Raw genomic sequence first — 9,223 nt, 5'->3', positions numbered from 1 at the left:
GACCAAGTCTGTCCTATTTTAAGCTATTTTTGCAGGATCACCTATTCACCCCCTCTAGGTGCTCTCAATAGCCACTTCATGTGAGGGCTTGAGTATGAATCATGACCAAGGAGCTAATCATATATGCCATCAAGTGGAAGAGAAAAGACTTCTTGACAAGATTGGCAAAATCACATTTGAGAATGAGAAGCTAAAGATTGACAAGATTGACAAAATCACATTAGAGATTGACACTAAACAAAACATTGCCATATAGACGAAAGATGTTGATAAAGAAATGACTCATGATAATGGAAGACTTAGGGAAGAAAATAAGAAAACCCAAACAAGAAAAGAATCATCTTGCTACAGGTTTGTAGAAATTTAACAAAGGCCAATACCTACAAAATGAGCTTCTTATGAACACTATCATGAAAGTGTATAGAATTGGTATTGGATACCAAACCTTTAAGAAAAATAAGGCACAAGTAAAAAACAAGTCCCTAAGCCTAAAAATTGTTTTGAGTGTGGAAAAGGACACCTCTCTCATAATTGCAAATCCATACGACCAACCCTTTTGCCTCAACACTGAAGACTTTTTTCCTTCAATGCTCACTATTTGATCACAAAAGACACAAGTGGAAAGGACAAGGTCACATTCATAGATCCACTGAACAAGAGTATGCCCAAAAATATTTAGGTTGCTAAGTGGTTAGTTGACAAAGTGGTAGGCCCCCATTTAGTTTGGGTGTCTAATCGTTAAGCTTGATACTCCTTGCATGTAGGTGAACTACAAGAACAATGGAACTCATTGGACAATAGATAGTGGTTGCGCTAAACATATGACTGATGACCCATGAATGTTCACCTAATTAGATGAAGAAGTAGATGATAAAGACTAGATTACCTTGCGGGACAATTCGAAAGGCAAAGTTAAAGAGTTAGAAACGTAGCCATACCAAATGACCACTCTATTTAAAATGTCCTTTCAGACGCATGTAGCTAATCTATTGTTTACTATACATTGCAAACTGTAAACTATTCTTGGAAACTTTTATATAAATATCAAAATAATTTAATTTCTTTAGAGGTTTCTATTCACAACCTAAAATTAAAACCTTTGGGATGTCATAATAACTAGGACTATAAATAATTTTAGATCAAGTACTTATAAATAAAGCTATAGAATGTATGGAGAACTTAAACTTCTATATTGATCATGTGAACAACCAATGTTATTTTAAAATGAATAGAGACTACAAATGACTTGAAAGCTAAAACCTATAAACTACTAAATCATAGATCGCTTTAGGATCTAGAAATTTGTTATAATCAATGTCGATATTAGAGGCCATCCAAAATATGTAAATGTTGAATTACAAAGTTAAAAAATTTCAAACAAAATTTTGGTCCTTTATATATTTCAAATAAAAATGACAGTGAAAAGTTGCAGATTCTATGGATCTCTATAATTTTGATATTAAATAATATCTTTATCCGATTTTATATGAAAAGTTATGATATTCTTTCAACAACTATCTATAAATGCGGACGTCCTATATGCCACATCTATAAATTTTATTAGGCATAAGAGAGGCATGTCTCTGTAAATTACTATTTGTAGAGGTTAAACAATTAAAAGTGTGACTATACGCAAGTCAATTTATATAGGTAGCTTGGGAAATTGGACCCTCTTTGATTTATGGAGGAGGTAGGAAATAAGGACATGTACAAAGCCATTTACTAACCCATATCTTAAATGGTGTTTATGGGGTTATTTGTAAAAATACTGAGGCATCGTTTCTTCACGTGACGAAGGAACGATATGGTACGGTCTGTTGTGTCTTGTGGGTTATTTCTGTTCTCTTCTACTTCTCCACTGGCTGGAGCATTAATACAGAGATTATGAAGCATTAAATAAGATATAAGACTTTAAAAACACTCTTTGTACTCAACTATGTCTTAGATGTGCTTTATACTTGGAGAACCGTGTTGTGGTATCTACATTGTACATGAGCTAAGGTGTCGTCTCTGTAAATGAACCATGTGAGTCTCCGAAAATCAATTTTGTTGTAGTGACTTTGATATCGTGAAAATGAGGCAACAATTAATTTATGTCTTGTGCCACATATTTAAAATGTAAAATGCCCTGCTATTATTGGTAAAGATAGAAATACTATGGCTCAATTTTTGTATATTGCTCCCGGCTTACATTACTCAAATAATCAGTGCTCGTTGTAATATTTGTGTCTCTTCACCCCTTCAATTTTCGCTATATGTTGGTTGAGGTCTAAGTTTGTGGACAAACTGTCAACAATACTATTGGTCTGTACATCTACAACGTAGACTATGCCCTTCGTGCCCCCAAGCTCCATCCACACGTTTATTCCAGATGAAGAGCAACATTTAACTTTGAGACCTATATGGTAATATCTAGCCAGAATGAAGCTTGATTGAAATCTGGAAAGGGAGCTATAGATGAGGAATTGCAGTCTCCCTCTAGGTTCCCATTCATCCACAGATAAGTAATAATTTTCTTTTGCCTCCTATCCCGAGAATAAAATGAGGAATTGCCGTCTCCCTCTTGGTTCTCAACTCTTTCATCCTATTCATCTCTGCCAGGAGCTTACCCTGTGCTGTTCTGCTAGCTAGCTTGCATTCAATTGAGTATTTGCAGAACAGGAAGCACTATATTTATAGGTGGTTTTGTATATCGTGCCAATGAATGCGGAACCCATTTTTAAATTTATTGCTACGAATTCACTTTTCAAAAAAAATTCAGAACTTATTTTTGTTTTCATAAACATTAACACTGAAGTGATGGCACTGGAAGTTGATATAGAGAGATGGACTGACAAATTAACGCCATCACATGTGCTCTTGTAGACCCTTCGCATCTGCTCCTAGGAGTGGAAATGCAGAACTTTTTTACGTTACTAGGTACAATACCAAAACAACGACTAAAAAGCCCCCCCTCCAACCCAAACATCTAGAGACTTTTGTTCGGTTAGTGGTAGGTTTAGGAGGATATGAGAGGATTAAATCCCTAGATTTGAGGAGACTAAATCCCCATATTTAAATTTAAATAGGAGGTGATTTAATCACTTCTAATCCATCACAAATCGAACAGGGTCTAAAGGTTATGCCACAATAAGAGTTATAGGCATATGGCACAAGCACAACTATTGGTTTCCAACTATTTTTAGGTCTCCTTCGGTTCAATAGAGATCATAGGGGCGGATTGAGGAGATTAAAATACATTTCTATTTAGTTTTTACTAGTAGGGATTTAATCCTTCACAATACTCTCGGACCACATGTAACGGAACAAGATCTTATGGGCGTCTTTACTAACTGCAAGGGTTAAAGGCCAGTGAAAATCAAGAATTCCAGTCAGACGTGATTTTTCGAAAAAAACTAGTGAGACCATATGGGGCAGCCACACGTGATTTTTCACGAGAAAAATGCGCAATTGACGGGGTTCAAATCCTCTAGCTCCGTCGTCAAGTGATCTTCCCCTAACCATTGCACACATATGACTCTCGTGTCCATTTACCATATTTGTCCACCAAGTTTTACCTTTATCCAGGTTTTAAATTAGTATTTGACATCCTAAACAAGTCAAAATAAAAAAATTTGTAAACTGCTCCATCCGTCTACGAATGTTTGTCGCTATGTTATTCGTGTCGGTCAAACTTTTAAGTTTGACTTGGTTTATAGAATATATAAACATTGTTTGTATCTTCGAATAATGTTATTATAAATATAGATTCAAAGATCTATCTAATAATATAAATTATGTACTATATATATTAATATTTTCTCGTATAAATGTGGTCAAAGTTAAAAATATTTGACTCCTCGAAAATTGAGAACGACCAAAATTTGTGGATGGAGGGGGTATGAAGTTGTATAACTTTTTAGAATCTACAACTTTGATTTTGATGGTTTCTCCATTGAAAATTTTGAATTTCAAATGTGAGAAATACAAACATAATTTTGGGTACAAATGATTTCAAATGAAGTAGTCAGCTACAAAGATGTAGATCTTTTCAAGTAGTGCTACATTCATTCAAACTATTTCTCCATCCGATGCCAGTTTTAATTTTTTTTTCGAATTATCTATAGTGGTGCTAGGTTAAAAGCCACTAGTAGTGCAGATGCATCTTTGCGGATGATTTTCTAAAGAAAACCATCAATAAGGATCATGTATTTACCATGATGGTTCTATTAATAAAACCGCTAATAAAACTCTGTTTCGTACTGCTAGTCTCTTCGAGTTAATTTGTACATGTTCTAATTGCTGCATGTTTGGACTTGTGCTACTGTTTCCTTAGTAATGAGTGGGATTGAAGTGAAATAAGATGTATTAAGAGAGTATTTAATATATTGGAGATTTACCCCCACTATAATCCCTTCAAAACACTCTAATCACAAAGTATCCAAACTAGGCCTTCACTCCATTTAGCTCCGACCAGCTTTCCATTCGCCATGGCCACCTTGTAGAGGACCACCAGGATCAGCAGAGTGAGGCGGATGACCAGCCACACCAGCAGCTTCTTCGAGTCCCGCCGTCCTAGCCAGAAGAACGACCGCGCGCCGCTGACGGACGATGGGGGCACGCTCTGCAGTGCACAGCCCCGGGTTGCGCACGAACGAGCTCTGGTTGAACACCAGGAACTAGCAGTGCATCGGCACTGTCAGTACTCGCAGAGGTCGGCAGGTATGGCGCAATACAGATCCATGCGCAGCTTGAAGAAGAGCGACATCTCGGTGAGGATGCCACAGGTGAGCTGGTGGACGGAGAGGTCGAGCGATTGTAGCATCTCCGCCAGCCGAGATAATTGCCATTATGGAAGAAAGAAGGGGATTCGACGAAATGGAGGTGTTGACGTTGGCTTCTCTGTTTTGGAGACGTAGGCGACAGACAAACTTCAAAATGGATACGAGACAACACTTGAGGCTGCGTAAACAGGTATCGGTGTCTTGTCACCGTTTACCGTCTCCGTGCGCAGACGCCGTCTGACGTACTCTTCTTGTCTCCATTGCTTCTCCTCCATCGCGGAATTGGAGTGCTCTCGGGGTGGACATCTCTTGCGTCTCCGTCTCCTCTTGCGGCTCCTTGCGGCGTCGCGGCGGTGAGTTCTCCTCCTCTGCCATCATGGTGTCGTCGTGCAGCTCCCCTCTGTAGACGACCCCAAATCCCCCACGGCCAAGCACATTGTCCTAGGCGAAGTTCCTTGTGGCGCCACGGAGGACCTGCACCGCGATCACGAAACTTCCGGCCTCCACCATGTGCACGTCGCCAGCCTGGCTGCTGCTGCTCCCGCTATGGGACGTGCCGCTGCAGCTGCCGTCGTTGGTGGCCACCACGATCTTGGCCAGGTTGTCCGGATCAGAGCTATTACGGGGATGCACCACCACGGAGCCTGCCTGCGGCGGCCCCGACGCTCTTCTCTTGCACAAGAACATGGAGCCCACGGAGACCAGGGCGACCACGCTCACCGCGACTGGAATGGTTGTGCCCAGCAACACAGCTGATGAGGCCTTCTTCCCACTCCCAGGGATCCCCCCTGCACTATTATTACCCCCAGCACCAGCAGGTGCGCCAGGCGTAGGACGAGGCCGCGGGGACTCGCCGTTTGGCTGCGCATCCGTTGGCGGCGCCGTGGTGTTGAAGCTAAGATTGCCGGTGACGTTCACGTCTACGGTGGGACTGAATGCGGGCAGCGCGCCATACAGGTCGTTCACGGGTGTTTGGAGCGAGGCCAGCCTGGTGAGGCTGTCCAGCACTCGGCCGGTGAGGTTGTTCCTGGCGAGGTTGACGTCGGAGAGCGTGGTGACGTTGGCGAGGCTCTGGCTGACGGTGCCGTTGAGGCCGTACCCCGGCAGGTTGAGCATGGTGACCTTTCCCTGGACGCAGGTGACGCCGAGCCAGCCCGCGCAGGGGTCGTTCTCGGACTAGGTCCCGACTAGCCTGGTCGGGTACTACACGTCGGCGAGGAAGTGCAGCAGCGCCATGACCTCCGGGGCGCAGGCGTCCCTGGGTTTGGCGGCGCAGAACTCGTTCCCGGAGAAGGTGAAAGTGGGGGCCTTGAGCGCCGGGACAGGGCCCAGTAGGTTGTTGTTGTCGAGCTTGAGCTCCCGGAGCGCGGGGAGCGCGGCGAGGCCGGGCGGCAGGAGGCCGAGGAGCTGGTTGTTGTTAAGCCTGACGGTGTAGAGTTCCTTGCAGACGGCGATGGCGTCCGGGACGGGGCCGGAGAAGTCGTTGCCGTGGAGCCAGAGCTCCTGGAGGCCGGTCATGGTGGCGACGACGTCGAGGGTTCCGGAGAGCTTGGCGTCCCCTTGCTGGATGTTGAGCCACAGCCTCTGGATGGCGGAGCCGTTGAGCGCGGCGGGGACGGGGCCGGAGAGGTTGTTGTAGGAGAGCGTGAGGTTCTGGAGGCCCATGAGGCGGGCGAGGGAGTCCGGGATCCCGCCGGTGAGGCTGCAGTTGTCGAGGGAGAGCGCCTGCAGCTGCAGCGACGAGTCGGCGAGCCCCCGCGGGAGCGCCCATCCGCCCTGGGACGCGTTGAGGCGCGGGTTATTGGCGAGTGAGATCTCGAGAAGGTCGGCGAGGTCATCGAAGAAGTCGGGCGAGATGGCGTCGAAGAAGGAGCCGCAAGAGGAGACGGAGACGCAAGAGATGTCCACCCCGAGAGCACTCCAATTCCGCGACGGAGGAGAAGCGACGGAGACAAGAAGAGTTCGCCAGACGGCGTCTGCGCATGGGGACGGTAAACGGTGACAGGACACTGATACCTGTTTACGCAGCCCCAAGTGTTGTCTCATATCCATTTTGGAGTTTGTTTGTCGCCTGCGTCTCCAAAACAGAGAAGCCAACGCCAACGCCTCCATTTTGTCGAATCCCCTTCTCTCTTCTTCCATAATGGCAATTATCTCCCGCCAGCCTGGTGGAGCCCAAGGGAAGTATGCCCGAGAGCGCGTGCGACGACACGTTGAGCGTCTCAAGCCCGACGTCAAACAAAGCAACCGGAATGTAGCCTCTGAGGTTGATGCCCCTCAGTTGCAGCTCGACGAGCTTGGTGCACCCAGACATGGATGTTAGCATGGAGTCGTCTGTGTCGGTGGAGTGGTCGAGCCAATCGTGCGCTAGGAACGCGTGAAGCAGGCGCGGAAGCGGCTCTCCACGGGGCACCCGCACTGTGCAGCTGTGCGCGGCCTCGGCCGGCGCATGCTCGGTGAGGACCGGAGTCGAACAAGTGGTGGGCGTCTCCATTTCATTGGCGCTGGGAACAACGGGAAGGGCCGACTCCAATAACGGCGTCTCCATGTCGTCTGGATCAACGTCGATGACGAGCTTGTCCTGCGAGGTCATGCACTTGTTGGCCTCCCCTTTGCCCTTGAGGAAGGCGGAGTCCATGAGGTTGGAGTTGACCCCGTTGCTGAGGAAGGCCGCATGGTCGAGGTCGAAGCCATCAAACTGGATGGCGGAGGCTAGGGCGTAGGAGTCGACCGGCTCGCCGTCGTCGAAGCACCCGCCTCAATTGTCAGCGATGACCGTGACCGGGGTGGGTGGCACACTGGCGGACGCGTCGGAGGAGTGGTTGACGTTGAACTCGTCCACGATGAACTTGAAATTGAGAGACATGGTATTGACAAATTGAAGCTGAGGATCGAACGAATCTGATACCAAACGTTAACAACACCTCTCAACCAAACACTGGATAATTAGATTCAATTATCATCTGAGTACAGGACAATAGGAAAGGAAAGTTGCAGCGAGGTAACGATCTATATGGAGAACTAGAACTCTAGAAGATAGGAGGAAGAGACTAAAGAGATAGAAGCAAAATATGGAATGTATGTCTTCTGAATAATTCATTGATGCCTATCCCCTGCACTCTATTTTATTTTATAGCAGACCCCACATGCTACCTTTCAACGGCCCACATGTCACCACATGGCAGTGTACTAACAGGCACGCGACCTGACACCTGACATCTGGTTGTAGGAAACGTCGGGCGTCGTCTGGCTTGTCATGTTGGCCATCGCCGCTGGCAGCTCGCACCGACAGCCTGTTCCTCGACATTGAGCGTGCACAAAATCTTGAGCGACGTCACGGTGTCCCGTATCTTTCCGGCGAGTCCGTTCCTGCTGAGGTCGATGGTGCTGAGGGAGCCGCAACCCATGAGCTCCCTTGGGATTCCGCCCGTGAGCGCGTTGCCTCTGGTGTTGAGCCTGCTAAGGTTCCTGAGCCTGCCGATCTCCGGATGTGTGAGATGAACATAGGGATGAACGTATGTAGGAAGAAGAAGAAGCTAGGAGCGACGGTGTGGAGTGTTTGCGTGTTATTTCCTCAGTCTTATGTGGTGTTTGGCTCACCAAAATATAACGTAAATGGATTATATAGGTGTCGGCGTTTCGACCCCAGGGGGTCCCTGGACCGACGAGTAAATTGTCGTTGTGTGTCCCAGCCCAGATGGGTCGGCGCGAGACAGAACACAAAGGGGGGAAGAACAGCAAAGGGGAAGCCGCGGCCTTCGTGTTGTCCTGCGCCCAGGGCGGATGCGCTTGCAGTAGGGGGTTACAAGCGTTCGCGTGGCAGAGAGAGAGAGAGGCTGTCCGCCAGCCCGTTCTCCCGCGTGGCCACCTCCTCGTACGAGAGCCCTGGACCTTCCTTTTATTGGCGTAAGGAGAGGGCCCAGGTGTACAATGGGGGGTGTAGCAATGTGCTAACGTGTCTAGCAGAGAGGAGCCAGAGCCCTAAGTACATGCCGTCGTGGCTGTCGGAGAGGTTTTGGCGCCCTGTTCATGTGATGTCGTGGCCGTCGGAGGAGCGCTTGAGCCCCGTGGAAGGACAGCTGTCGGGGCTGTCGGATCCTTGCTGTCGTCTCCTTGCTTCCGTAAGGGGCTGAGAGCCGCCGTCGTCATGGAGCACGCGGGGTGCCATCATTACTTGTTTACCGGGGCGAGCCAAATGAGACTCCGGTCTCGTTCCCCATAGCCTGAGCTAGCTAGGGGTAGGGTAATGATGGCCCTCCTGTGACGTGGTCGGTCCGAGCCCGGGGTCGGGCGAGGCGGTGACTCATCCGAGGTCGAGGCTGAGTCCGAGCCCTAGGGTCGGGCGAGGCGAAGTCCGTCGTCTGAGGTCGAGGTAGAGTCCGAGCCCTGGGGTCGGGCGAGGCGAAGTCCATTGTCCGGTGTCGAGGTTGAGTCCGAGCCCTGGGGTCGGGCGAGGCGGA

General features: G+C 47.8%; 1 pseudogene; it reads right to left on the bottom strand.

The window, feature by feature from the left end:
* Nucleotides 1-4,406: 4,406 nt before the first annotated feature.
* LOC103648945 (receptor-like kinase TMK3) lies at nucleotides 4,407-7,401 on the bottom strand (annotated as a pseudogene).
* Nucleotides 7,402-9,223: the final 1,822 nt, after the last annotated feature.

Source organism: Zea mays, chromosome 2 (assembly GCF_902167145.1).
Source record: "Zea mays cultivar B73 chromosome 2, Zm-B73-REFERENCE-NAM-5.0, whole genome shotgun sequence".
NCBI classification, from domain to species: Eukaryota; Viridiplantae; Streptophyta; class Magnoliopsida; order Poales; family Poaceae; genus Zea; species Zea mays.
This window is presented reverse-complemented; position numbering and strand designations above follow the sequence as displayed.